Source organism: Drosophila melanogaster, chromosome 2R, assembly GCF_000001215.4.
Source record: "Drosophila melanogaster chromosome 2R".
In the NCBI taxonomy this organism is placed as follows: domain Eukaryota; kingdom Metazoa; phylum Arthropoda; class Insecta; order Diptera; family Drosophilidae; genus Drosophila; species Drosophila melanogaster.
The window spans coordinates 18874195-18899551 of record NT_033778.4 but is presented as its reverse complement, the minus strand read 5'-3'; the positions used below and the strand labels follow the sequence as shown (position 1 = coordinate 18899551).

The following is a 25357-nucleotide window of genomic DNA, read 5'->3' as shown; positions in this document are numbered from 1 at the left end:
AGCCAGGCGGCAACGTGGTCAGCCGGAGAAATGAGTTTCCTGCTGGATGCCCTCGTGTTAGCCCCCTGTGGAAAGCCCCTCATGAATTTCCCTCATGTAACCACTGATACTCATCATCATCATCAGCAGCAGCAGCAGTTGCTGCAGCAGTCAAGACGCAGTTCAAACAACTTTCGTTCGCATAAATTGTTGATAACAAAGGCCGGGAATCAGTGTTGGGGCTACCAAAACTGGTTGCTCCAAACGTTTAGTGCACAGTGACGAATCTAGAAAATTAATAAGCAACATTTTTTGTAGTTTAATATTCCAATGAAATTGCAATATCCAGTTTAATAATGGTTGTTCAATCTGCTTTGGAATCATAGTGTTTTATTTCATTTTGTTCATTCCATACTAATACTTATACTTATGAAGCATCATAGGTAAGTATTTTATTTTGACAGCTCATATTAGTTCATTTTTCTCAGTGTCCTGTTGCAGCGTCAGTTATGAATTATGTCAAATGGCATAATTGCCAGTCCAGCATCAGCAGCTGCTGCACTCGTCGGCGGTTTTTAGTTTTCAGTTTGAGTTTGAGTTGCAGTTCGAGTCGGAGTTTTGGGTTTTGGCATCGCGCTCTGGCAGGAAGCAATAAATTCTATGCATTGCACTCGATACAATTTGTAGCTGATAGGATGGAATGGCTATGTCGATGGCTGGGGATGCTGGGCAAACTGGGTATAGGATGCTGGGGATCGCCAGATAGATGCCCGTGGATAGATGGCTGGCACAGATGCGGAAATGCGAGGAGCAGGCTAATGAACGTGGCTCGCTGCCTTAACGGTTCTGGTTAAATTGTTGGTAATTTACTTTTTCAGCATGCCGCTGCCGATCATCAATTTATTCATTTATCGCTATACAGTTATGGTACGCATCTTGCTATCTGCTCCACATATGTAGTATATATAGTGTACTACTATTTGGTACCCCTTGTTTACCAAACTTTCCCTTGCTCGCTGGAGCTTTGCGAGCAGATTTGTACTCTAATTATCAGGCCTCATGAGCTTCAGATGTTTTATGGCTAAGATTTCACACTCACGCTCTTGAGGGTCTGCCGCTCGCAATCGCCCCCCCTCCACCAGCCTTTTGGGGCGTTTTCCCCACCGTCCCTGCTCTCGTCATGCACTTGAATCCGAATCTGAGAACTCGACTGGTGAAAAGTGAAACCGAAAAAGGGAAAACTCTGAGCGAGTAACATGAGAACTCCCTGAAGACTTTTACCCTTTTAAAAACAAATGGAAGATGGCCAAGAGTGGCGGCATTCGAGTGTGAGTGTGTGTGCTTGTGTGCAACTCATATTGAGGTTATTAGTAACAAGGTCACTGCAGCACACACAAAAAAGTGGGCGGTGGTGGGAGGTAGGAAGTCGAGTTGCAGGCGGGTAAAGTCTTATGCACTTTGGCTCACAAAATGATAATTTATGTCGGCAATATTTGAATACAATTGAAGTTGCCAGCCAGCTGGCATAGGCAAAATTTGAAATTTTCAATTTCCCTTTTACAGAGAACGGCAACGGCAAAACAATGAGCAATCGAAAAATGCACATTTGAAATTCAATGTGTAACTGTAGCTCGGGCACAAAAGTGGCAGAAAATAAATGTTCACTTGGAAATTCAGTCACTTTTGGCTCAACATGTGCTTTTCAAAATTTTATGTCATGCAGCAAGGCCCAAAACAATGAATAAACATTGTTATTTTTGTTTCCTTTATCTATTTATTTTCATGAAAAATGCAAAATATTAATTTGTACTTGCAAATGCAGACAAATATTTTATTTTTATTGAGTTTGTTTATTTTATCCAAAAATCCTCCATCTCACACTGGCAAACACACATGACTTCACATTATGACATCAGAGGCGAGTTCTCGGGGATTCTTTAAGCCCCTTTTGATACGCAGAATGACAATCAAAAACCCATAATTAACCAAAATTAGCGGGTTATAACATCATAAGGCAAAAACAAGAAGTAAAGCAGAAAAACAAAGGCTGATGGAAAAAACATAAAACATATGAGACCAAACAAAAGCATAAATTTCACATTCGATGAAGAGGCAAACACAGAACATGCACTATGATGTTCAACTTTTTAGGAATAGTTAGGAAAATAAATAAAACAAAATTTTGTTCAATTCATAACATATTTATTTTAAAAATTTAAATTTGCATGTATTAGCAATTTAAGTAGTATAGGATTTTCTAAATTTTATTTTTAAGAATAATCATTATATTGACTTTGGCTGTAGCTGTACAGAGGGCGTCTCGGATTAAATAAAATCAAAATTGTAGTTAATTTGCATGATTCCTGGGCGTTTCGGAAGAAACAAAAAAAAAATCAGCAAGAACAAAGCAAATAAATTATGCTGGGCATTTCGAAAGAACTTTGTGCAATACATCGAGGGGCTGGCCATAACCACGGCCACGCCCACCATCAAGGCCAAATACCTTCATTTTTTCGCTGTATTCTTTTGGGCTCTGAGAATTTATTACGAAATTGATGCGGCCGAGAGCTTGTTGCAACAATTTGGCTTTCAGGCAGCTCCGAGACATTGTTTTATTCTTTTTAGTGCTCGAATCGAGCGCCGAGTTGAAGTTTGCCCACTGACCAAACATTTAATTACAAAAAACGTCGCGACCTGCAATAAATTTCATTCCGCAGTTGCAATCGCCTCTTTTGGCCGCAGGCCGGGCAAATAAATACATAAAAATTGCCACTTTGCCCGCCGCAGCCCCTTTGTTCTGGGCAAAAAAAAAGTTGCTGCAGCACTTATCCGGCAGTTGCGAAAAGGATCATCCTTATCCTTGGTCTTAGCCTTGCATAAATATGTTTTTATTTATAAGATGGGCGGCCGGGACTGAAACAAAAAGCCAACTTATTCAAAGCCAGTGAAATTTGTAGCCCTGGTCGGCCTTTTGTTCCGGCTCCCCTCCACCACTTCCCTTCTCACTTCCCCCTCTTTACACCCTTGCGCATAAAGAGTTGGCGAAAAGAAAAAAAAAAATATATATATATATATAATATATATGTATATATAAAACTGAAACCGAAACTTTGTTGCCGCTTCGATGCGCCTTTTTGCCGGACTTGGTTGCCGCTTTTCTGTTGCCTCTTCAGTTAACAGAATTTATTTTTCTCCAGCTTCCCACCCCTCGGTTCCCCCGCCACTCCACCGACTACAGGAGCAATCTAAGTTGCCGCACTATAGGGAAATTCATGTCGGTGGGAGGAATAACTAACTGATAAGAGTTTTAATCGGATCATCATCAACTTGTTCGCGCAAATTTTGCTTTTCGCCTTTTCAAGGAGTACACATAAAGTGGGCAAAAAAAAATATCAGATGGCAATATGGTGTAAAACGGAATGGAAATAGTGGTGTATTGTATCGTTTAATATATGGTTAAAGACATAAATGGTAGCGACAAGAAAATATTTTCAAAGAATTTCATTTAAGAACGCATTCAGAAAACTGTTGGCTATAGAAAGATTCTAAAAAGAACGCTCCCTTAAAAATATTTTTAATGACAATAAATGCATTCCTCCGAAGCTGAACAAATTAATTACAAATTTATGAATGAACTTCAACCCCTTGAGTGTCCGACATCCAATCAACATTTTTGCTCTCCTTCACATTGTTGCTTGATATGCATTAACTGTCGCTTGGCGGCCAGCAAACACTCACACCTGTTAATTGCATTTCAGCCACAGTGAAATTGTTACAATATTACAATTTATATTACGAAAGTGACTTACATCACAGTGGCTGTGTCCACTCGCCCGCAACTGCCACAAACATCTGCTTCCACCATTCTGGAGATTCGCTGTCCTTTGGGTTAATTTCGTTTTAATTAAAACACCAAATGTGCAGTGGCAATGGCAATGACAGCATCAGCTCTCAAGGGAGAGAATCCTTCGAGATGGGTATTTGGCTTCCACTTCGAAAACCACTTTTTCCTTCGACAAGTTTTGTGCTGACGACGCCCATGCGGCGTATACGTAATATAATGTGCTCGACGACCATTAACGTTTGCTGCTGCCACAGAATTACCTAGGAAAATTCGTGACCTCAGCCAACACCCACCAGCGGGCACTTTAATGCCATGCTAGCCGAAAACTCCACATTCGCCAGTTCTTAGCCACTTTAATCAAGTGCACAAGTTGAGGAGCTTAACTTGGCCGATTCGCTTTATCAGGCCATGTTGTGTGCATGTTTATGGCCAGAATGGAATGGTGCGGCGAATCACCGAAACAAAGGGCACAAAAGGGAGCCAAAAACAGCAGACAGCTTTTGCATGCCTTTTCGCTTGGTTTTAGCCCGATGTCAGCCAAAGTTTCATATGTCATAATTTTATCAGCCAACTCGGTACGTATAGTATGTACATATGTGTGCTGGCAGCCCTAAAGTGGAAACATTGCGATGCCATTCATGACACGCAGGCATTAAAGCTTGCCACAGACAACACAGGTGAGATGGGAAACCATAAGGCTGTGGATACGTTTCAGCAGCCGACGCGAGGAATACTCTAACGCCAGTAGATAACATACATATTTTCAATTTAAATGCTCTTACATCATAAAAACAATAACGAAGATACATAATATTAATAATAATATATTTAACATATATTTGAAGGAGTGAAATTGTACACAGTACCCTATTTAAGGGCAGAATGACAGGCGGCCAAGTCAACTCGACTCAACCTCAAGTCAAGTCGAGTCACAGGCAGGTGCACACACACACACACACGCACACACATATGAGTGTGTTAAGCATGCTAACAGGTACGTTTGTTGTTGACTTTGATTATGGCCACGGGACTTTGGGCGGACTTAGGGGGCAAGGGGATATTGCGACTGCCTTGAAGGGTTCTGGCATTTTATTAACTATTAGCTTTAAGCGCCCTAAGCACTCCGATTACCCCCGGGCATACAACACGCAACTTGCAACACATTTCTTCAATTCGAGCGCAAAGTGCAACAGCGCAGCTATAAGAACTATGAAAAATATTATGTTATTTTTAACACACTGAAAGCGTGTGGAAAAGTTATTTTTAGACGAGTCGCCACGCCACAAAAAAAGTGGTAATACTAGGAAGAAAAGGAGGTGGTGAAGTGGTGGTTGTGGATGGAACAGCAGGGAGCAGCAATGCCACAATTTGCGGCAACTCGAACGTTGCCGCAGCGGCAAGACGTTGGCTTTCTCGTATTTTTCTTAGTGGACATTTTCTCCATTGCATTTTCTACTGCTCCACCATTTCTGCGCTCCATGATTTATAATAAATATGGCCAATAAATTGCGCTTTTTAAGTGTGTACTTGCTTGCAGCGCAGAGCTTAACGAATGAAAATTGCAATTTTAATAGAACAAAATGGCATATTTATTTAACATATGATTCGGTTGCCGATCGAAAACCAACAAGATATTTTATTTTTTGCTCGAAATTGAAAATAAAATTAAGCTCAACAAACACTGCCGCAAACACGTTGCACAAACAGTGAAGGAGCAACAACAACAGCAGCTGGTGACAAAAATGCAACTAAAAAAGCAACGAAAAATGCAAACAAAAAACTTCAATAGCAAATGCATTTCGTTGAAGTTTTTAGTGCTGCGGGGATTGTAGATGCTGGGTGGAAAATCCAAATCATAGTGTGGCTGGTTGGGCAAACAACAGGAGCACAGAGAAAATTTCTGGCATATGTCAAAAATTTCTTAAATATTTTTATTTTTTAAGTAGAACTCTTTATATTTTTATTAAATTTAAATGAAGTCACAATATCATCTACCTATTTCCAAATATACAAATCAAATGGATCAACAATTTTTTCCCGTGTACTTGCAGCCACTATACTTAACGCATATTAAAACAAACACAGATACACACACGCGAATGCAATTTCATCGATGGTTTAGAAAGGGGAGTGGGTGGCATTTCTGGGGGGGGGGTTGTGGTGGTTTATCCACGAGAGACATTGATTTGTTTCCCTCTCAAAGTTCGACTTGCAGTCTCCTTGGGGCAGACAACTCACGTAACGCCAAGTTGGAGGTGCAAAAAACACATAGCCACAACAAACAAACAAACTATAGAGGAAAAATCGCTTGAAAAATACACACCGAGATTTGAGTGCCAAAAAGTTTTTGAATGGAATTTACGACTCTGCATATTAAATCATTTGGAACACGGCAAGTAGAAATAAAAGAAACGGCTGGAGAATGTAAAATTTATGGGGAGATAGGGCAGAGAGCAGCAACAATTGCAAATAAAATATTCATCGAACGGGAAAAACAAATAAAATTCAGTGAAGGACAAACAAGGAAAGTTTATTGAATCGTTGTCTTTTTTTTTTAGCCAACGCCGCCCACATTTTTCCATAAAATAGTTTAGGATTTTCGCATCGAAGCGGTTTAAAGGTGAAAGCCAAATGCTTGTACATGTAAATATAACGATAATAAGCAATAAGATTCTCTTACACCCCATATTAAATGGGGTGTTGAAGTCAAGCTATTTATATGAAAATTGTTGATGAGCCCGCAAGGAATTTGCGGCAATAAATTGTTTTAATTAATCTCAGGCGAAAGCAACCTTCATTAAGGCTTGAATTACCGTACCACCGCCTATCCCCCTTGCCAATCCTTTTAACTGGAAACCCTCTTCAGGAATCGGTTAGCCCCACTCGCTCGGCATTTCCGCAGACGCCTTCAAGCCATTTTTCATTGTAATCCAAAACCGAATCCGAACTCGATGCTGCGGTAACCACGTCGCTTTTTGTGACAGTAAATGTTGCTGGCATCGCGGCAAGGCCGCAAGTCAGCCGAAAAAGAAGTGGAGAAGTGAAAAAGGTTTTTCACACTTAATTGGTAGCACTGAAAAGTACAAACATTCACGCTCCCAAAAGTATATATGTATATATGTGTATATATGCTTATAGACCAAGTTACCCAACCCGCAGCAACGGTGATAAATTAATGAATATGAACTGCAGCCGAGTGGGAGAGAACCGAAATTGCCACATAACTGCTGGTTATGAAAACTCGTTTCTACTCCTAAATGTGTAGCGCATAGATGCAAAACAAAAACAACAAGAGCAATCAAGCCGAATCGAAACAAAAAATATTTCAGTAATTTAAAACGGAATATTTAAGCCAAGTGACGTTCGAGCTTATTCGTAAAAATTTGAAAATAAAATCAAGTTGCGGCAGGTCAGTTAATTTGGTTTGCTGCGAGTGCTGAAAGCCGAACTCTGTTGGAAATGCCAACTGAATACTGTTGACAAATAAATAAAATAAAATGAGATGTGTAATTTATGCATAAGCTTGTGCGAATTGAATGTGGGTCTAATCGATTCGAAATGAGTGGTAAAAGGTTGTTAACTGATCTGTCAATGTGTGAGTTATTTGAGCTGAAATAAAGTTCATATTTGGCATTACTATTACTTTTTTAGGTTGATAATAATTAGGATAATGACAAAAATACATTTTATAATTTATATGCTGTAGGCGTCAATAAAGTTGATTCAAATGTATTCGTTGGTATATATGCATTTGCACAAGCGTTCTCAACTGTTTTCCTCCTGACTTAAATGACATTATAATTAGCCAGATTTCAGATTTTATACTCATCCCAGCTCGTTAAGAGAACTCTGTAAATATCATTGAATATTCAACTGGAATTTCCACTTAATCGAAGAAGTCGATGGCTGTTGACACTTCTCCCCCCCCAAACTTCTAATCCCAATGCGCCTTTTCTACATGTATCTCTATATCTACATATATCTATAGCCCTTCCTGCGCCACCCAAGCAGATGGACAACAAATTGCATAATGGCATTTAAATGGCCCAGACGCATAAATGTCACAAAATGCTACAAATTGCCTTACCAAATGAACATCAATAAAAGCACTTTATGTCGCAAGTCACTTACAGACACAAATGCAGATGTCCACAGATACAGATACAGATACGGATACAGGGAACGCACACAAGCTCGCACAGCTGCGATAAGTAGCTGATGAGGGCAGTTGGCTCCTGGCTGGTCAACAAACATGGCCAACATGTCTATTCAGCAGAATGCTAAAAAAAATGAGGACATACCTCCAAAGGGAGTCGCCATCGGGAGACGACACTGGGCAAATGGAAATGCGGACAAACCTGGACTGTGGAGTCCTAACACAACCCAACGAATCGAATCGAATCGAAACGAATCGAAACTCAATCAATGATCAATGAAAGGACCTGACTGGTGGCCCAAAGGGAGGGGGGTGGCGCTGCCGGCGGCGGCGGTGCGGCTGCCTCTTGGCGGCATTTAACATTTCCGTTGTTCGGTCTTTGGGGAGGCACCAAGCAAAACGAACAGAACATGGTCGATGAAGAGCTGCACTGCAACAAAAGGCGAGCACTTCGTTGTGCGGTATCACACATACATATGTATGTAAGCATATGCAAATTAAACTTTAAGTGCTGTGCTCCTCCAAATGTATAAATGTTCAAATTGTCGAACTTAACAGAAGAATTTTCGGTTACCTTTTTTTTCTTCGAGTGTAGCTGTTAGCCTGCGGAAGCTGACGAGCAACGGATGTCACTTGCCACTTTGGCCCCTCCCTTCTCGCATCACCATTCCCCCTTACCCATCCCCCTCGCCCTTGATTAATTAAGTTTTGTTTCAGCTGCATTGCTGCAATGGCAAATATTTTTATTGCTCTCGAATGCTCTTGCTGCTCGACACGAACTAATCGCTTTGGCAAATGCAAATTTGCATTTTATGCGACTGCAACTGCGACGGGATTGAAGTTGAGTGGAGTGGAGTGCAGAATGAGAAGCTCTGTCTCTGTTGGCTTTTATAAATGGCCATATCCATGGCTGATTAGGTCCATCTGGCCACTCGATTATGAGGCAGCAGTGGCCGGTGCATCGGTGGCTGCCACCGTATCCTGCCACATACATAGGTAATTAAATGGATCGTCTTTGCTTCCCTCTCTCTCTCTCCCGCGCTCTCTCTTCCTTTCTATCTCTTCCTGGCCAATTGCCAACTTCCTGCCCGCAGTCATATGGCTTACAAATTATGAGCCAGCTGCCAAACTGACAAACGGGCCAGGAGCACTAAGAGCAGCACCACCATGCCGCCGATCGATCCCCATGGGATGCGTTTCGTTTCATTCCGTATCATTTGGCTGGGCTCCCATGGAGATGAGGAGTTTTCCGAGTTCGTTGGTGGGAAGGGGGGTACTCGATTGGTTCAATGGGGAGCAATTTGTTGTGGCGACAGAAAAATATTTGCAAATTAAGCCACTTGGGAGCCGATCTAACAACAACACAAATGCCAAACTGTGATTAAATCTCATTTACGTTGAGTGCTCGGATTTGGCTAATATTTCCGATATATGCAATCAAACGTTTTTACGGTTGGACAAATTTGGCAAAATGCTTTTTGGCATTTGGTGAAGTCGGCTTAGCTAATTTAATTAAAATATGTTTAAATGTGTTTATAATAGAACGGATTACTGGCTCAATTGGCATGCAGAGATAGGCATTTAAATTGTATGTTAATAATAAAAGTTCGACTTTGAATGATCCCACAACTCATTTGTAGCTTATAAGATAGCAAACGAGATACTTTTTGATAATTTCCAAATAATTGTATCAGATGTTCTGTTTGAATTGAACTCTCACTGCCGCTTTATTTACTATTACTTTCCACCAGAAATCAAATGATTGTGTGTCCAGTCCAGCTGCTGTTTGTTTTCATAAAATTCCAAATATACTTTCACGAAATCAAAACTGTCAAGCTGCTCGAATACATCCGCTTACAACCAGCACCCTTTTTTTTTTCTTTTTGAGGGGAATCAATTTCGCATGAGGAATTTCGCCATAGGAATGCTTTTTCAATTGAACTGTCGCACACGTGACAGTAAATGTAAAAAGTATTCGGGACCAGCAGGCGAACATGAAATTTTCATCAGCGCCAGATGATGACAGCTGCTCTTCTGGGGTTAAGCTGATTTGCTCGGAGCGAATAAGTTTATACTTGTACTCGTATACATACGTGGCTGCTGCTCTTGAACTTGCAAAGAAGCGAGCCATATGCGAATTTTTAGCCCTGATGACAGCGCGAATATCTCGCTTCGCGATTCGCAAAATCCTCTCTTTTTGACCTTAAACTTCAACTTCACGTGCCGGGGGAAAAAGGCGAGAAAAGCGAAAAAAAAACAAAGTAAAACAGAGAAAAGGCAACGCGAAGACAACACGGCCGAAAGCACGCAAGCCGGGCCAAAAGCAAATAGCCGCCAGCTCCAGCGAAGCTTGATGCGATCGTTGGCTGCCTCGCCAAACGACATGAGCAATTAAAAATTTGCTAAATTAATTTTTTCTCCTCCTTCTGCGCCGTTGGTTTTTTTTTCCTACCAGTTTTCAACTTTAAATAATTTTTTATTTGTTGCGCTCTCCCGCATTTTTGGTGGAATTCATTAGGATGGCTGCCGTTGGCTATCCCTTTTCTGGTTTATCCCATCTTTATTGCTACACTTGACATTTTGTCAGCAGTTGTGGTATATTTAATTTCATTTCGGTTTTATTAAATGCGGGCTCAGCTCTTTGGTAAAATAAAAAAAGTTGAATGGTGAGAGGGGGTAAAAGGGATAGCTGCAGTCGGTTCTAAGTTGACATTTATTTGTGCATATTGCGTATACGACATGTGCGCCAGCAGAACATGGAATGGCATGGAACAGCGTACAGCATGCAAAACTCTGCCATGGCGGTTAGCCAAGTTTGTCACAAGTTCTGGCAACAGACCACGCCCCCTCCGGACCACCGCCCCCAAACATGTGTGCAAATGTTTGGGTGTTTATCTTCATTTCGGACTTTTGGCTCTGGGGCTCTTTCAGCTGCTAAAGTTTCCAGTCGCATTTTGCTCCAATTTTGGATTTGGCCAGCATTGAAGTGGCGCCGTACAGAGTGCTGAGATTCAATTAAAACCCTGTCGAATTTAAAATTAATTTAAGAAAATCATAATCTACTACTCGTAGTGTCCTACCGAAAATGGAAATGCTAATGACCAGGAAATGGCCACAAGATGGAAAAGCTTTGCACGATTAGCATCGCAATTTAAATAAAAGTTAATGAAACGTCCCCTCTTTGTAAGAAGTTCTTTAAAAACCAATTATGTTTGTATACCTTTAAAGAAAAGTTTACCAAAATGGTTTTGGATATTTTCAACACTTTTCTTGAATATTCGAATTGTTAATTAATTCACGGAAATCCTAGATCTCAACAGTAGTATGTTCGTTGCCCTGAAACGAGGGAAATATTGATGCCCTAGAAATGGTCCGAGGATGAAATAGCAAGAAATTAAATAAGTTCATTCGATTAGCAATTAGAACCCGGGGATACTGAAGACACGATCTTATAGGGCTAAGAACTTGGGAACTCGAAGCTAAGAGCTATCAGCTATGAGCAATGAGAAACCTGACAGCACGATTTAGTGACAGCAAAAGGGCCAAGCTCAGGAATTATGGGCCATATTTTGCGGCTGCAGCTGCAATTGCTTGCCAACAGTTAACAGTTGCTGGATTTGCGGATTGCGGATTGAGGCTCGTTGACAGTTGGCCCGGTCAAATCGAAACCGATTTCTAGCCCCAAGCGGCGGTCCTTGGAGAACAATAACAAACTGAATGAAAATTGTGAGCATCGATCACGATCTGACAGACTGACAGACTAACTGACTGGCTGACATCACCCGCGGCCAGTTTATGAAGGGAAAAATCAGATTTTTGATTGCGCCTCCGCCTTCCCCTTCGACAACTCCGAAAATCCTAAGGTCACCGGCTTTGGTGGGTAACCGCAACATTTTCTGGAAATCTCGCACCGCAACCGAAAATCCTCTTTCTTTCGCTGCCCGTGGCGCAATTAAAACTTGTTGAATTGTTTGAAATTTAATTCAGCTTATGCTGCACACAATTGACAATAATTTCTAAAAGCAGGAGCCGCAGCAGTAGCGGCCACAAAAAAAAAACAAACAAGCGACGGCCAACAAACAACAGACAATTGCCACATGCAAGCCGAAAAGTTGAGTCACTTTTAAACCGATTATCAGCCCGAAACAAAAATGCTTTCAAGCCCAGTCCGAGCCAGCCACATTGCTGGCTGGTTTTGGCCTGGTCTTGGCCGGACCCGGGCAACAATTAAACAATTGCAACGGCAACAAACAAATTTATGAGCAACTTACTTCTTTTATTCTCGGTTTCCTCTTATGTCCAGATAAGCATAAAGTTGCCATATGGAGAGGCCACAATGCAGGCAACAATTAAGTTGGCTTTTCTCTGTTCGAGACAACATGTCAAATGTCATTTGTCTGGCAATCACGATCCAAACGTATTGGATAACTCCGGGATTGCAGAATCGTTCAGACCTGGCTGATCTAATGATTGCCCGAGTCAGCCAGCTGGCGTAGCTTTTGGTTATTCATTATTTTCAATACGAAACCAATCGGCCTAATGACACGAATCAATTAAAGACTTATGCAAATCGAATGAGTGGTATGGTATCGTTTGGAGAGAAATAGGAGAAATGCAATAACATTAAGTAATAAAATTCGGACAAGGGCATTGGACTTGGTGTTATGTCTAACTGAATAAAGAGTTAAGAGCCAGTTAAAAACACCAACAAATCTTTAATTTGTTTGGTTTTCATCCAATTAAGTAATAGATTGCCTCAACTAACTTTGCACATTCCCACTGCTGAATTGCATGCAAATATTCGCATATCTTTTGACTTTGATGAGCGCCGCCATCAAAGGCTTCCCCTTTTTTTTTTTTTTTTGGTTTCTACCTTGGGGCAGTGCACTTCCTGCCCCTTAACCCATTACTTACTCTCCCTTAACCCTGCGCACTCCACTGCAACGATTGCTGACAAATCATTTGGTATTTGACTGGGCTGCGTTGCCTGCATTTTCCCTTTGTTTTTTTTTTTTTTTCTTTTCTTATTTTTATTTTTTTATGCGAACACATTTTTTGTTAGTTTGGCATTTTTACGCTGCGGTTGCCATTTTGGCATGTGCCAAGCAGCCTTTTTTGAGCCCCATATGTCTGGGTTGCCAACTGTCTGGCCATCTGTCTGTCGATTGTTGTTGCAACTGCGACTGAGATGTCGCAACAAAAGTGCTGGGCGAGGAGTGGAATTGTGGATATGTGGAAAAGTGGAAAAGTTTACCTGTCGGTCCTGTATCGAGGTATTTGTCACTTTTTTGGGCCAATTTGACTGTGCATTGTTGGTGTCGCTGCCAATTCAGTTGGCCATTTTTCACACATATCAATATTCTTTTTCCTTTTCAGTTTTTTTCTAGCCCCCTTCTGTCGGCCTGTGGGCGCGTGCCCCAAATTGCACAGCCATGTCCGGTGCAAAAAAAAAAAATTAAAAGCAAAATAAAACCGAGCCAAAATATGCATGAACTGGATTTATGTAGAAATATGCTGCACATTTATTTTATAGTTCTTTGCCTGCTTTTGGGCACCGGCTAATGAAATTATTTACTTAGGGCAGTGTGCCATTTTTAGCAGCATTAAATATAATCTGCATAATTAAGTCATTTTCCATTCTCGCAGTGAAATAAGCACATTTTTCCAGCTGGTTTATGTCTGCTTGGAAAAACCATCGAAATTCGACACATTGTTCAATTAAACAAAAAGTAAGGTGGAAAAAGCCATCAGTGGAACATAATTGAATTTGTTAAAACTTCTGTGGACTAAAAGTAGCGGATAGTGGAAAATTCCCCTCAGGAGCTTGGCTAAAAGCCATTTTCTGTGCTTACATTGTCAGCTGTGGATTTTGCTTAATGCCAACTGAAGTAATCGAGAATGAGCCACGATTTGTAGCCAAATTATGAATGGGAAATATTACAAAATAATCTCTGTGAATTTAAGCATTCGACAAAAGAAATTTAAAATTGAGTGGTTTGTGGAAAGGGAAAATTATGTAAAATGTGCAGAAAAACAAATATTACAAAAAAATCATCAATTCGTGCCCAAGTCATTCAAGTTCCCCCCTCGAAAATAGTTTTTGCACTCGATGATGCTTTCAGCGTTTTCCACCTCTATTCCAGCTTCTTTTTCCTCCAAGTTGTTTGCCTTTGTCCACTCAGTCTGTTTTTTTGCCCAGACTGTCACCGATTGGTTTTTGTTTTCATGACTTCATTATTGTCTTTTTCTTGAACACTGAATTTCATAACATCAAAACCAATTTCGGTTGGTTGCAAACTTTCAACGAAACTTGTGATAATTTGATAATAATTGTCAAAAAATGGAAATGATTACCGAATAAGTTTTCCGGTTGATTTCAAATGTTTTTAATTCCTATTGATGTTCAATAATAAAATGTTAAATTTAAAAATTTATTACAACTACAATCTTTGAAACTAATTAATTTTCTAAGTGCTAAGCATTCTCTTTATATCACTCTCTAATTTTGTGTGTAATTTGTTGTTTTCACTCTTCTAAGAAATTTAATTCTTCATTAATTCTTGCTTGGCAATTTCTGGGCCATAATTGATTTGCTGAAATCTTGATATGCCAAATTGTAATTGAATATAATTTGCGGGCATCGATTGCGCTGACCTGAATCTAATCCCCCACTGAATCCCTTAATTTGTGGCTCTTGTCTCCCGGACTTGACTTCTTTTTCGTTTTGTATTATTCTGTTCTTAAGATTTTCTCGGAGTTATTTCCTGGCGAAGGTAGAAATTCATTATCATTGCCATGGGCCACTCAAAAAAAAGGGGGAAGTTGAAGAAGAACTTCACGATCTGGTCGGCAAGAGCAACAACAGCAACAACAACGACATACTTGCCACATGCAACATGTTATTTAAGCGTAAATCATTTCTCAACGTTGGCCAAGAAGACCTGGCTGGCTGGCTGGCTGGCTGGGCTGGAATGGCTGGCAAAAGTTGCGACTTTGAATTGGAATTTCGATTTTTCACAAGTTCACATGTTGCTCCCCGCGATTTCCTTGGCCGTGTTGAATCCACTGGAGCGCGGAGATGATAATGATGATGATGATGGTGGCGATGATGATGAAGCCGCCAACGCCGCCAACTACAAGCTTAGTACAACAAATACATAGCAGACACAAGTAGAGGCAGCATTTTCCATTTTCATTTTCACACGCGGTCATTAGAGTTGAACCCACTTAAGAAGAGAGTGAGACTCGGGCTGGAACTCCTATTTGGCTCATTTTTCACACAGCAACAACAATGGCAAAAATGAAAATAACAAAAAAAAAGAAAGAAAATCTTTAAAAAAGACTCCTCTTCAAGCTCGGCAATTGCTGGAGAAATAAATTAAATTTAACTTGCATTTTCCCCGCCACCGCGAAGGGCCAAAGTTGTTCTCATTCTACCACTTGGCATTGCATGTACGAGTATCTTACAGATACTCGGTTCAGTTCGGATTGGTTTGGTTCTGCCCTGGGTTCTTCAGCTCCGCTCCAGCGCGTTCTGCCATATGCAAATTAAAATTAAAAGCCTTTTTGTACTGCTTAACTTTATTTTCTGCCGTCCCCTCATTGCTCCGGCCACTCGAGGAGGACCTGGAGTTGGTCATGGACTTGGACTTGCTCTTCGACTTGGGGCTTGCGGCTGGTCTCGTCCCTTGCCTATGACTTTACAATTTGTTTGGCCTGCTGAGGCCGCCGATAGGCCCTCTGAAGTGTGAAACATGGCTCCGCACAAATGTACACCGAGAGAAATGTTGTACTACAAGTATTCTACTACAATTCTATACTAAATTACGTCACAAATAACATATTAGTTTGTTTAAAAATGAATTAAATTTAACGAACGCATGTAAAAAAAAAATCTCAAATATATATGGCAGCTTTTTTCGCACAGTGTATCTACACAAATGAAGATTCAGACACACAGATACAACTCAGCACAAAATGACTGCGGACAAGAGACTTCGTCTTCGTCTTGGCATGGCTTGTCATTCCAGCGACTCCCCCACCTCCTGCTTGCCAACAATAACAACAACAATAATATTATTAACAACAACAACAGCAACGAGCAGTGCTACAATAACTATAACAACAACAAAGTCCGTTGGCCAACTCTGACTTCATTGGTTTTGGCCCGGCGCTCTGAACTGCGCTGAACTTCTTGAAGCGGAAGTTCAAGGCGTTCACTCAATTGTATCGTGTAATGAAATGTTTTATAACACCAAAACAGACACCAAAACACCAGTCGGCTCTTTTGGCCGGTCTCTGATCTTGGCCTTCTTGAGTCTTAGGTCTTAAGATTCCATCAATCCAGCATTTTATTCCTCTGTGGGTCATTGGCTTCAGCCAATCCGCTCGTAATCGTCAGCCATTTGATGCCTCATTAGCATTAATATATGTAATATTTATGCAAATATTTACGCGCACATCCAGCACTCTGGAGAACTTCTGTTTCTGCTGGCTGGTTCACATCATTTGTCATAGGGAAACCTATCAGTTTATAGCAGCTAATTATGCGCCAAGAATTAAACTGAAGCAGCAAATCTGAGGGAATCGGACAGACGAAGTTAAAGGTGCCCTATTACTACCTATGAATAGTAGAAACATCATGCTATAACAGGCTTTAAATGGTCTGCTGGTCATAAAAGTCATATGTCATTACGAATCTTACCTGAGTAGATATAATTCAAAATCCTGCCTCATCCTTACAATCTCTATTCCTACTATTTTGTGTGGGAGGCCAAGTCTTTGCTGGCGTACCCTTGGCAGAACAGTCTGTCAAGAGGAAATCTCCCATATCGCCGGAGTTGAAGTGACAGTCAGCTCCAGTAAAGCTGACTTAACTCTGCCAAGGTTGTAGACCTTCGGCTAGCGAATACCAGAAAAAGAACCAGAATTGCCGAGGAAGGGGTTTTTTTTTTTGGAGCAGATGGAGGAGTAGGAAGAACAAAAAACGAAATGATAAAGTATTCCAAAGGCCAGGGCAGACAGACACATACAACACACGAAAATTGACGTAACTTATTCGCATTTATATCACTCCTCTCATCGGTGGTGCCTCCGATATAATACCGACGAACCATCGGCATCGGCACCGGCATCGGCATCGGACATGGCTAAAGATTCAGATACAGATACCATCATCAGTGTCGGCTCACGCAACAAGCATAAACAACAACTACGGCCCGGCGCGTCAAAATTAATACATTTTTAAATGCCAAAGCCACGCAGCTTCCTGTAGAGAGAAAAAAAATACAATGGAGTGGAGGGCGGCTTGGGGAGATCCGAGACCCTATACCCCAGAGCTCAAAGATCCAAAAGATCTTCGGGTGCCCAGTTGGGCCAGCCACGAAGTTGCCAAAGTCTTACGCACATGCGTGTAATTGTTTTTATTCTGGCCCGTCTCCGGTTTCCAGGTCGAATTCAAGACCATCGGATTTTGGCGGAGGAAGTTCATAGAGTTTCAAAGAGAATCTTAATAAATATTAGGGAAATTTGACTTAGAAATAAAACAATAAGATTTGGAAAAGTCACTTAAAAATTATCAACTTAAACTTTTAAGCACATGTTTAGGCAGAAATAGTCGGCTAACTCTTAGATCAGCCCTCGCAAAGTAATGATGCCTGGAGCTGCGATCCCAAAGTGAACACTTTACGGAAAAGCCAAACCGAATGTAAATTGAATTTTAAAAGGCAATTTAACGTGCGCGCCTGGCCCGACTGTGGGCATAATTAAAAATTATCTTCAATTTAACACTCGACAGGGCAGAAATGCTATAGTTCCTGATCTACGCAATTTATTCATTATTTTTTGCCCTACCGTTTGTTGGGCTTTAAATGGTGTTCAATGTTCTTTTTTGCTTTTTTGGTTCTTAATTAACCGATACCAAAAGCCGAAGGCAAATATGAGTTATGTGGTGCATTTGAAATTATGGGAATCCGATTTCCGTGTTGATTTATTGGCCTTTGAGATAAGCGAGCAAATTGCATTAAAATTAATGCCAAATTAATTAGCTGCAAGAGGAAAAGAAGGGCGAGGCAAAAGTGATTCGGTTCCCACTGCAAATTTCATTCAGAAACCATTCCGCCCACAAGCTGCTGCATTTAGTGGAATTTAATTGCATTTCTGTTCCGGCATTCAAGTGGAAAATATTTTTGGTCCAACTGAAACTCGAATCTTCATTGGGGATTACCGCAGGATTATGGCGGCAAAGGAATATATTTTTGGATAGAAGCAAAAGTTTTGCAATGAAAAACGTTTAAGCACTATTTCATTCAAACTGTAGATTAAATTTTCCGGGAAAAATCTAAAATATTTTTCAAGTGTGAGATTTATAAGCCATTGTATGTTGTTTCTTCACGACAGCCAATCGAAAAGTGCATTTTAATCTCGTCTCTCAATTATAACTTTGTTTTTCTATGCGAACAGTTTCCAATTTACATAAATCAAGTTGATTCGACCTAAGCCAACCAATGCCCACGTGCCTCATTTGTACACACAATTTCATTTAGGAAATCGTTGGTACAGTGCGCTTCGTGGCTATAGTTCGAAATCGGAACCAATATCACATACCAATTATATTTTAATATAAACGCCTTGCTGGTCCATCTGCATCCACAAATCGACCTATGTTTATGACTGTAACGTTCCGTGCCGCATCGACAGCTGGCGAATAAATGTTGTAAATAAAATTTTACGCCTTTTTTATGATTAATTCGCTGCCATTTAATTGCCACAAAATGCGACAAAAACAGATTAAATGCCAGCAGAAATTGTCAAACAAAAATATTATTCGACGCGTGTTTTTGCATATTTGGCAAAAAAAAAACTTTGCCCAATTGGCTTTTGAATATTCGAGAGTTGGTCAAAACACAAAACGACAAAAACGCAACAGCAACAGAAATAATAATAATGTATTGGAATTTATGCAAATGTTGCACGCGTTTGTTGATATTTGTTTTTGTAGTTTTTATGGAGGCGCGTCCCGCTGCCTTTAAAGTTAGTTTTAAGCGAACGGCATCATCATTTAGTCAGTGTGGTCGTAAAATCTCTGAAATTTTAATTGATTTGCCTCACTCGAGCATGCCGAGCACGTTTCGCTGGGCTACCATGTCGTATGGGTAATATTTACTGAGCTGCAGCAGTGGGTGAGTAAGGGGGGTGTAAATATAAACGATTAAATAATGGAAAGATGCTGATTAGATGGCATTACACACGGGATATGAGGTAGCAAATGAGATGCAAAACAATCCAATTTAATTGCAAATTTAAATTGAAATGGAAATTTTGCCAAATTTGCTTAAATGCCCCCCCGAGAATTGGAGTGGGATGAAAATTTCAATGAGGATTGTAATTAATCGCAGTTCAAAGATATATGGATAAGAAAACAAAATTGCTTTGCATTTACTCACATCGTTCACACATAGTTTTCCATGTTTTGTCTCTGAATTGTCTCTCAATTTGTTTGACTGTTTCCACTTGATGAACGTAAATTGTAATTAATAATGCAAAATATCGACACAGAAACGAAACCGGCTTCAAAGTAAAAGACACAAATATTCAATATTACACATCAATATTTATGAGCGAAATTTCCATATTTTTGGTTACACACTTTCATTCAAAAAACACAAACACAAATATTTTCGGAAATTATAAACCAATTTAAATGGTTTTTCAATTGGAAATTAAATCCTCTTTGTATGTGGGAAATGCTGAAACAATAAAGAAATACGAAATAATGAATAAATTAAGAGTAAAGCATTAAATATTGAAAAATAATTTAAACAAATATAAAGATGAGCTGCTAAAATGTTAATTAATTACAAAAATTAAATATTAAAGGAGTAATGCAATATAAAAATTACTTCTAATACAAAACCCTCAAGCCATTTTAATTATGAAAAAATCTGCCGGCAAACAAATGTCTGCAAATTTTCCTTTCTACTTGGCTAACTGCCTGCCCCCCGGATTCCGTCTTTTTCGCTGGATTCCGATGGGATTAAGGCTATATCTGGGGTTCTAGGGCTCGAAAGAGGGTGCGAAGGGGGACAGTGGCTACTAAAACTGTCTCAAGTTAATCGCTTTTATTTATTTTCGCCCTGTGCCAAGCGAAAAAAGCCAAACACACGCACACACACACACACACCCAGCGACTCGGGAACCTTAACTGCAACCGGTTTTTCCACTCGCACACACAGGGATTTTTTCTTATAACTTTTTTTTGCGCGTTTTTAGCTATTTTCTTCTTTTTAATATAAACTTTTTTCGTTTGTTTGCTGTTGAAGAATTTATGAAAATCATAAAACAAAAGCGAATTTCATTCCACATGTGCAGCAGTGTGTGTATGTGTGTTTTGTGTTTAGTCTGGACTTAGTGCCGCTCGTGTGTGTGTGTGTGTGTTGTGGAGCGCTTAGGTTGCAGTTGCAACAGATAGACACCACAAGCACAGGCTTTCATGTCTAGCCAGGTAGCTATATAGTAGGTAGTAAAGGTAGCTGCTCTTGGCCAGGTTAACACGCCAGGCCTGGCGACGTCATAAAGTCAGCTGCCGCTTCTGTTTTCTTTTGTTGTGACTTGCTGCCAGCCTTTTGTTGCCAGTTGTTGCTGCTGCTGCTTCGGCTGCCGCTGCCGCTAGATGCTGCTGTTGCAGCAGCAACTATTCGGTTGACAGAGGCTGCCAGCCAGCTTTCAAGGCTGTTTAGAAGGCAGCCACACTCACACTCACACACGCATTCGGCCACACTGGCATTCATTTCTCCTGTCATCAAAATCAGCGGTTTGAATTTGCTTAAAATTCTCTGGCAGAACATTTCTTCATTTATACTTTAGAAAACAGGCTACCGTGTTAAATTAATTCAACAATTTTGTTTCGCTTTTTGTTATTGGGTTCAAATTACCGTTTTCAATGTGCGGGAGTAAAACGTGTTTTGATTTTATTGCTGCTGCCGCTGCTGCTGCTGCTGCGAGTGATGTTGCTGCTGTAGCAGTTGCTGCTGCTGCTGCTGCGAGTGATATTGCTGCTTCTTTGGGTTTTCAGTTTTCTAAAGCGCGGACACGAACTGAGAGATTTGTATTGGGAAAACCAACACGCAAAGAGACGCAGCGTCGAGTTCGACTTCTTCGTTCGGCTGGCAAAGCTCAACTGAAATGCCAAACAAAAATGCTCGCCACTGAGTCGCTGTTGGCCAAGATGAAGAGGAAGAGTTGGCCACGAACTGGTTTTCGTGCAACGCCGGCATGGCCCGAAGTCGAAGGCTTCGGCTTATAGCTGTTGCTCTTTTCGACCACATTTAGTAGTAGAAAATAGTAGTAGATTATTAGATTTGGTAAGAAATAATAAGTGGCCAAGAGCCAAAAAAAAAATTCCAAGGCAATTCATCTGTGGCCACAGCCAAACAAATGAAGGCAATTAGCTCCGAAAACCAAATTCTTTTTTAAATCCCTTCAAATGACTTGGCCATTTTTCAAAGCCGCTCTTCGCATTTTGGCCCGCTCTCTTAGCTGGAAAACTCACACATTGCTCTCTTCGGCGGAAGTAAAACTGCATCAGCCGGTTTGTTTACCTTTTTTACGTGTCATACTGTTATACCGGCCAAACAGCTGTGACTTGGCCAACACACACACACACACACGCACACTCTCTACTTCCGTGGTGGCTGTTTGTGTGTTGATACTCAGTTTTCTTTTTTCCAAGTTAGTGGGTGGTTGCCATGGCGTGTTGATAAATAAGCAAATAAATAAATAAACAGTTTCAAGTGTTTGCCCAAATTGAGTCAAATTTTCACTCTTCTCGATTGCATTTGCCGCAAGGGGAAATAAATTGAAATACTTTTGCCCGATTGATGACTTCATTAAGTGCAATTGCAACAATTAGCCAAAGTTTGGGCACTCAATACACTTGGCTTGATTGGCTCCTGCAACTTAGGGGTATCGATTTACAATTTGTCAAAAAAGTTGATTTTCCAGTGAAATTTGTCGAACGAGGTTTTCCACTAAAGGTTTGTTAGGAAATATTGTCTTGGCTGAACAAATAAAAATATATTAAAAGAAAATTATTAAAGTAGGTATTTTCAATTATATCGATTATAATCCATTGGGATTATTTACCAAATTTGGTAGATATATATGCATATTAAACAACAAGCTGACCGCAAATACCTCAGTTAATTCAAAGTCCCAAGACGGATTATTCCATGTGGAATTTAACTGGATACCTACATAAATGTGACTAACATATCTTAAATCAATTCACAATCGATTGGGTGAAATACATTTAATTGAATCGCTTTGGCCGTTGTGACAGATAAACATAGATGTCTGTGCCTGCTTTCAAATCGCTGGCCTCAATTATTTTCACAAATTGTAATTACTTCATCGAAACAATTGAATTGTTTTCCGGCTACTGGTTTGTTATTATTATTTTTTTTTTTTGGCCCACACCCACTCCACACTCCCCACTCGTCACTTTGCAACTCCACACCCAGAAATACAAATGGTATTGAACATGGTTCGATTGTGAACCTTTTTCTTAGCCATTTCGGTTATTTCATAACTTTATTAATTCACTCGTTCATTGTTTCGGCTGATGACAGGGGGGGGAGGGGTACGCTGTTGTTTACGGATGCCAATTCAAGCGCGACAAAAGACAAGAAGCCGCAGCCAACCACCAAGCGGTGGCTACATCAAGCAGCGGGCTTCAAGTCGGGCCAAAAGAAATTCCAATTAATGAAAATGAGAACAGGGTAGGGGGGAGGTGAATCGCACGGGAGCGGGGTAACGGGCTATCGGGGAATCAGGCAATAAAATTATGCAAACAGCAGGTGTTGGCCATTAGCTTTTCCAGTGTTTTGCTGCAGTCGCCAATTTGGGTCATTAGCAGGTGTTGTCATCTCGTCCAATTTCCTTTATTTTTATGGCCAACCAACAACCCGTCTTGCCGACCAAGCCACACAAACTTTGCCTCGAGCTCTGCGCAACCAATCAAAGTTATTAAAACAAAAGAGGAGCATAAGAATTTTGTTGTATTTTTTATTTTTATTTTTTTGGCCAGTGGAACGGGGCGCATTCGAAGTGTAGAAAATTTAATTAACTGCTAAATTAAATACACTTTTCGGCATGCTTTTCGAGTTGTTCTAAGCTTGTTCTTTTGGCCGCTTTCTGGCCTCTTTGTTTATTGTGTGTGGCTCCCCAAAGAGTGGCAAACTCCGAACCAGAACGGGCTCAAAACCACTCACCACCCGCAATGGAGCGTCCACTTTGGGGTTGTTGCTGCTGCTGCTGTTGCTGCTTCTGCTGTTGCTGCCGCAGTGCGTCGGAAGTTGTCGCCGGCAGTCAACAAACCATAACGCACAACAAACAACGGTACTCCGACCAGCGAAACATTTAACGCCGCTTGGCCCCACCTTTTGCATCTCTTTCGCCCCCACCGATTGCACATGCCACATGGAAAGAGAGGTGAATAATAGAAATTCATTAAGAATTTCTTTACCTCGACGCTGAACAAATTAGCCCAAGCTTGATAAGTGGCTGGAAGGAAAATGAAAAAGAAAATAATTAAAACCACAAATGGGCGCTGAAATGTTCTAAATGCATAAATTAAGAATTTAAAATGCGTATATCAGAGGGCGATAAGTGGAGAATAAAAAAAAATAATTAAACATATTGCAAATTAGGAACAAATTAACGATATTATACTGCACCACTTATGAAGAACATTTTTGTAAGCTGACTCGTATATATATATATATATTACACGCCTTTTAAAAACGCACATTTCAATATTTTGTTATCCATTTTAGGTTTTGAAAAAATGCACATTGAAGTAACCAATATATTAAACCGTTATCACATTTTGTGCAGGACATTTGGCAATATCAAAATTATCGATCGTAATGAATAGTTGTAGTTCGACTTAAATCGTCCATTGTTTACGTTTATCAATTTCCCGGCCATAAGCTGTCAATTTTATGGCCAAAAGCGGCGCTTCTCTTTATGAGTTTCAACACCCATTCTCCAAACATTTCCCTCTCTCTCCCCCCCCCCCCCCTGACAGTACCAACGCACTAAAAGTAAATTTATGTTGATGATTTTGTGCGCGGCGGCCTATTGCCATAGTCAGAAGTTGAAGTTTCGGTATTTACACCCATTACAAGCTGGGTAGAAGGGGTATACTAGACTCGTTCAATAGTATGTTACACAGGGAAGAAAAAGTTTCGTTTCCGTTTAGTTTTCCGCCAAGTTCTCGATAATTTTTATGATAAATTAGAGAACTTTTTTTAGCTGGGTAAAAGGTATACGATATTCGTGACACTCGACAACGAGTGTTCTCTCTTGTTTTTTCTATTTCGCTGGCGGCGCACGCAGACTGAGAGCCTCAAATTGGAGTTTGGATCAGAAGTTGCGAGCTTCTATATAGTATCTGTGTATATGGAAGGAGGCGGCATCGCGAGGCAGACAATGCAGTTTGGACCGCGGTCATTGGACTGCTGCCCACCCAAAAAGGCGGCACTAAATTGCTTTGAAATGCCGTTAGAACAATAATTTCGCGCACACCATACTGCCAACATATGATTGGAGCTCGGAGATAGAAAAGCCTTTGCGTTGCCAATTTATTGAGTTGTAAAATTTGGCGGACGGCGGCGAGGCAAACGGCCGACTGCAGTGTGCAGCATATTAAAAATAAATAAATTAAAAGATGGAAGCCAGACGGAGGCTGCGCTCATTAGAGGCCAGCAGTTGGGGCCAAATGGAGCTCGAACGGCAGGGCAGGGTAACGGGTGGTGGGGGGTTTCGACCCAACTCCAGACTAATTGCCCAGCATAAGTGGTATGGGGAAAATTCGCACGATAGGCTGTCGTGTTCTGGCCAAAATGTATAGATGGAAAAGGGCGAAAGTAAGCTGCTAGGATATACAATATACTTAAAATTAGCTACTCCATTAATGCAATTATTTTTTGCCAGTGCACTTTTCCGCTGCGGCTTTTGTTCGAGACAGTGACGAATGTCACTTCCTTATTGCAAGGTCAGTTGGCAGCCCACTGCTCGCTGGGATTTCGGGATGTCGGGACTCCCCTCCCACGAGCTGGTGGATGTGGACTTGGAAGTGGATGCAACTGCAACTGCATTCGCGACTGCATTGATTGATGCTCTGCCAGCTGCCGTTAGTCGCCGACTTGAGCCGCCAAAGGAGCAAATGCAAAACTTCACACTAAATTGGCAGAGCCTAATCTGTCCCAGACCCATGGAAGAAATTCCAAAAATAGTCAGCCCGGCCAATTGGCAATGGTCTCTCTCCTTGCGAGTGTGTATGTATGTGTGTTTGTGTGTGTTAACAATAAACATAA

The 25357-nt window shown here is 40.8% G+C and overlaps 1 protein-coding gene across 3 annotated transcripts in view; it reads right to left on the bottom strand.

Moving 5' to 3' along the window:
* sano (serrano) overlaps nt 1–21161 on the bottom strand; it is an 81110-nt gene extending 59949 nt beyond the window's left edge. For 2 of the 3 annotated variants that reach the window (NM_166315.3, NM_001144234.2), the window contains exons 1-2: nt 20912–21161; nt 19424–19726 (exon numbers count right to left, since the gene is read on the bottom strand). The gene's annotated coding sequence lies outside the window, so the exon portion shown is untranslated. The remainder of the gene's footprint in view (nt 1–19423; nt 19727–20911) is intronic. The other variant, NM_166314.3, reaches the window with a different exon arrangement.
* Nucleotides 21162–25357: the final 4196 nt, after the last annotated feature.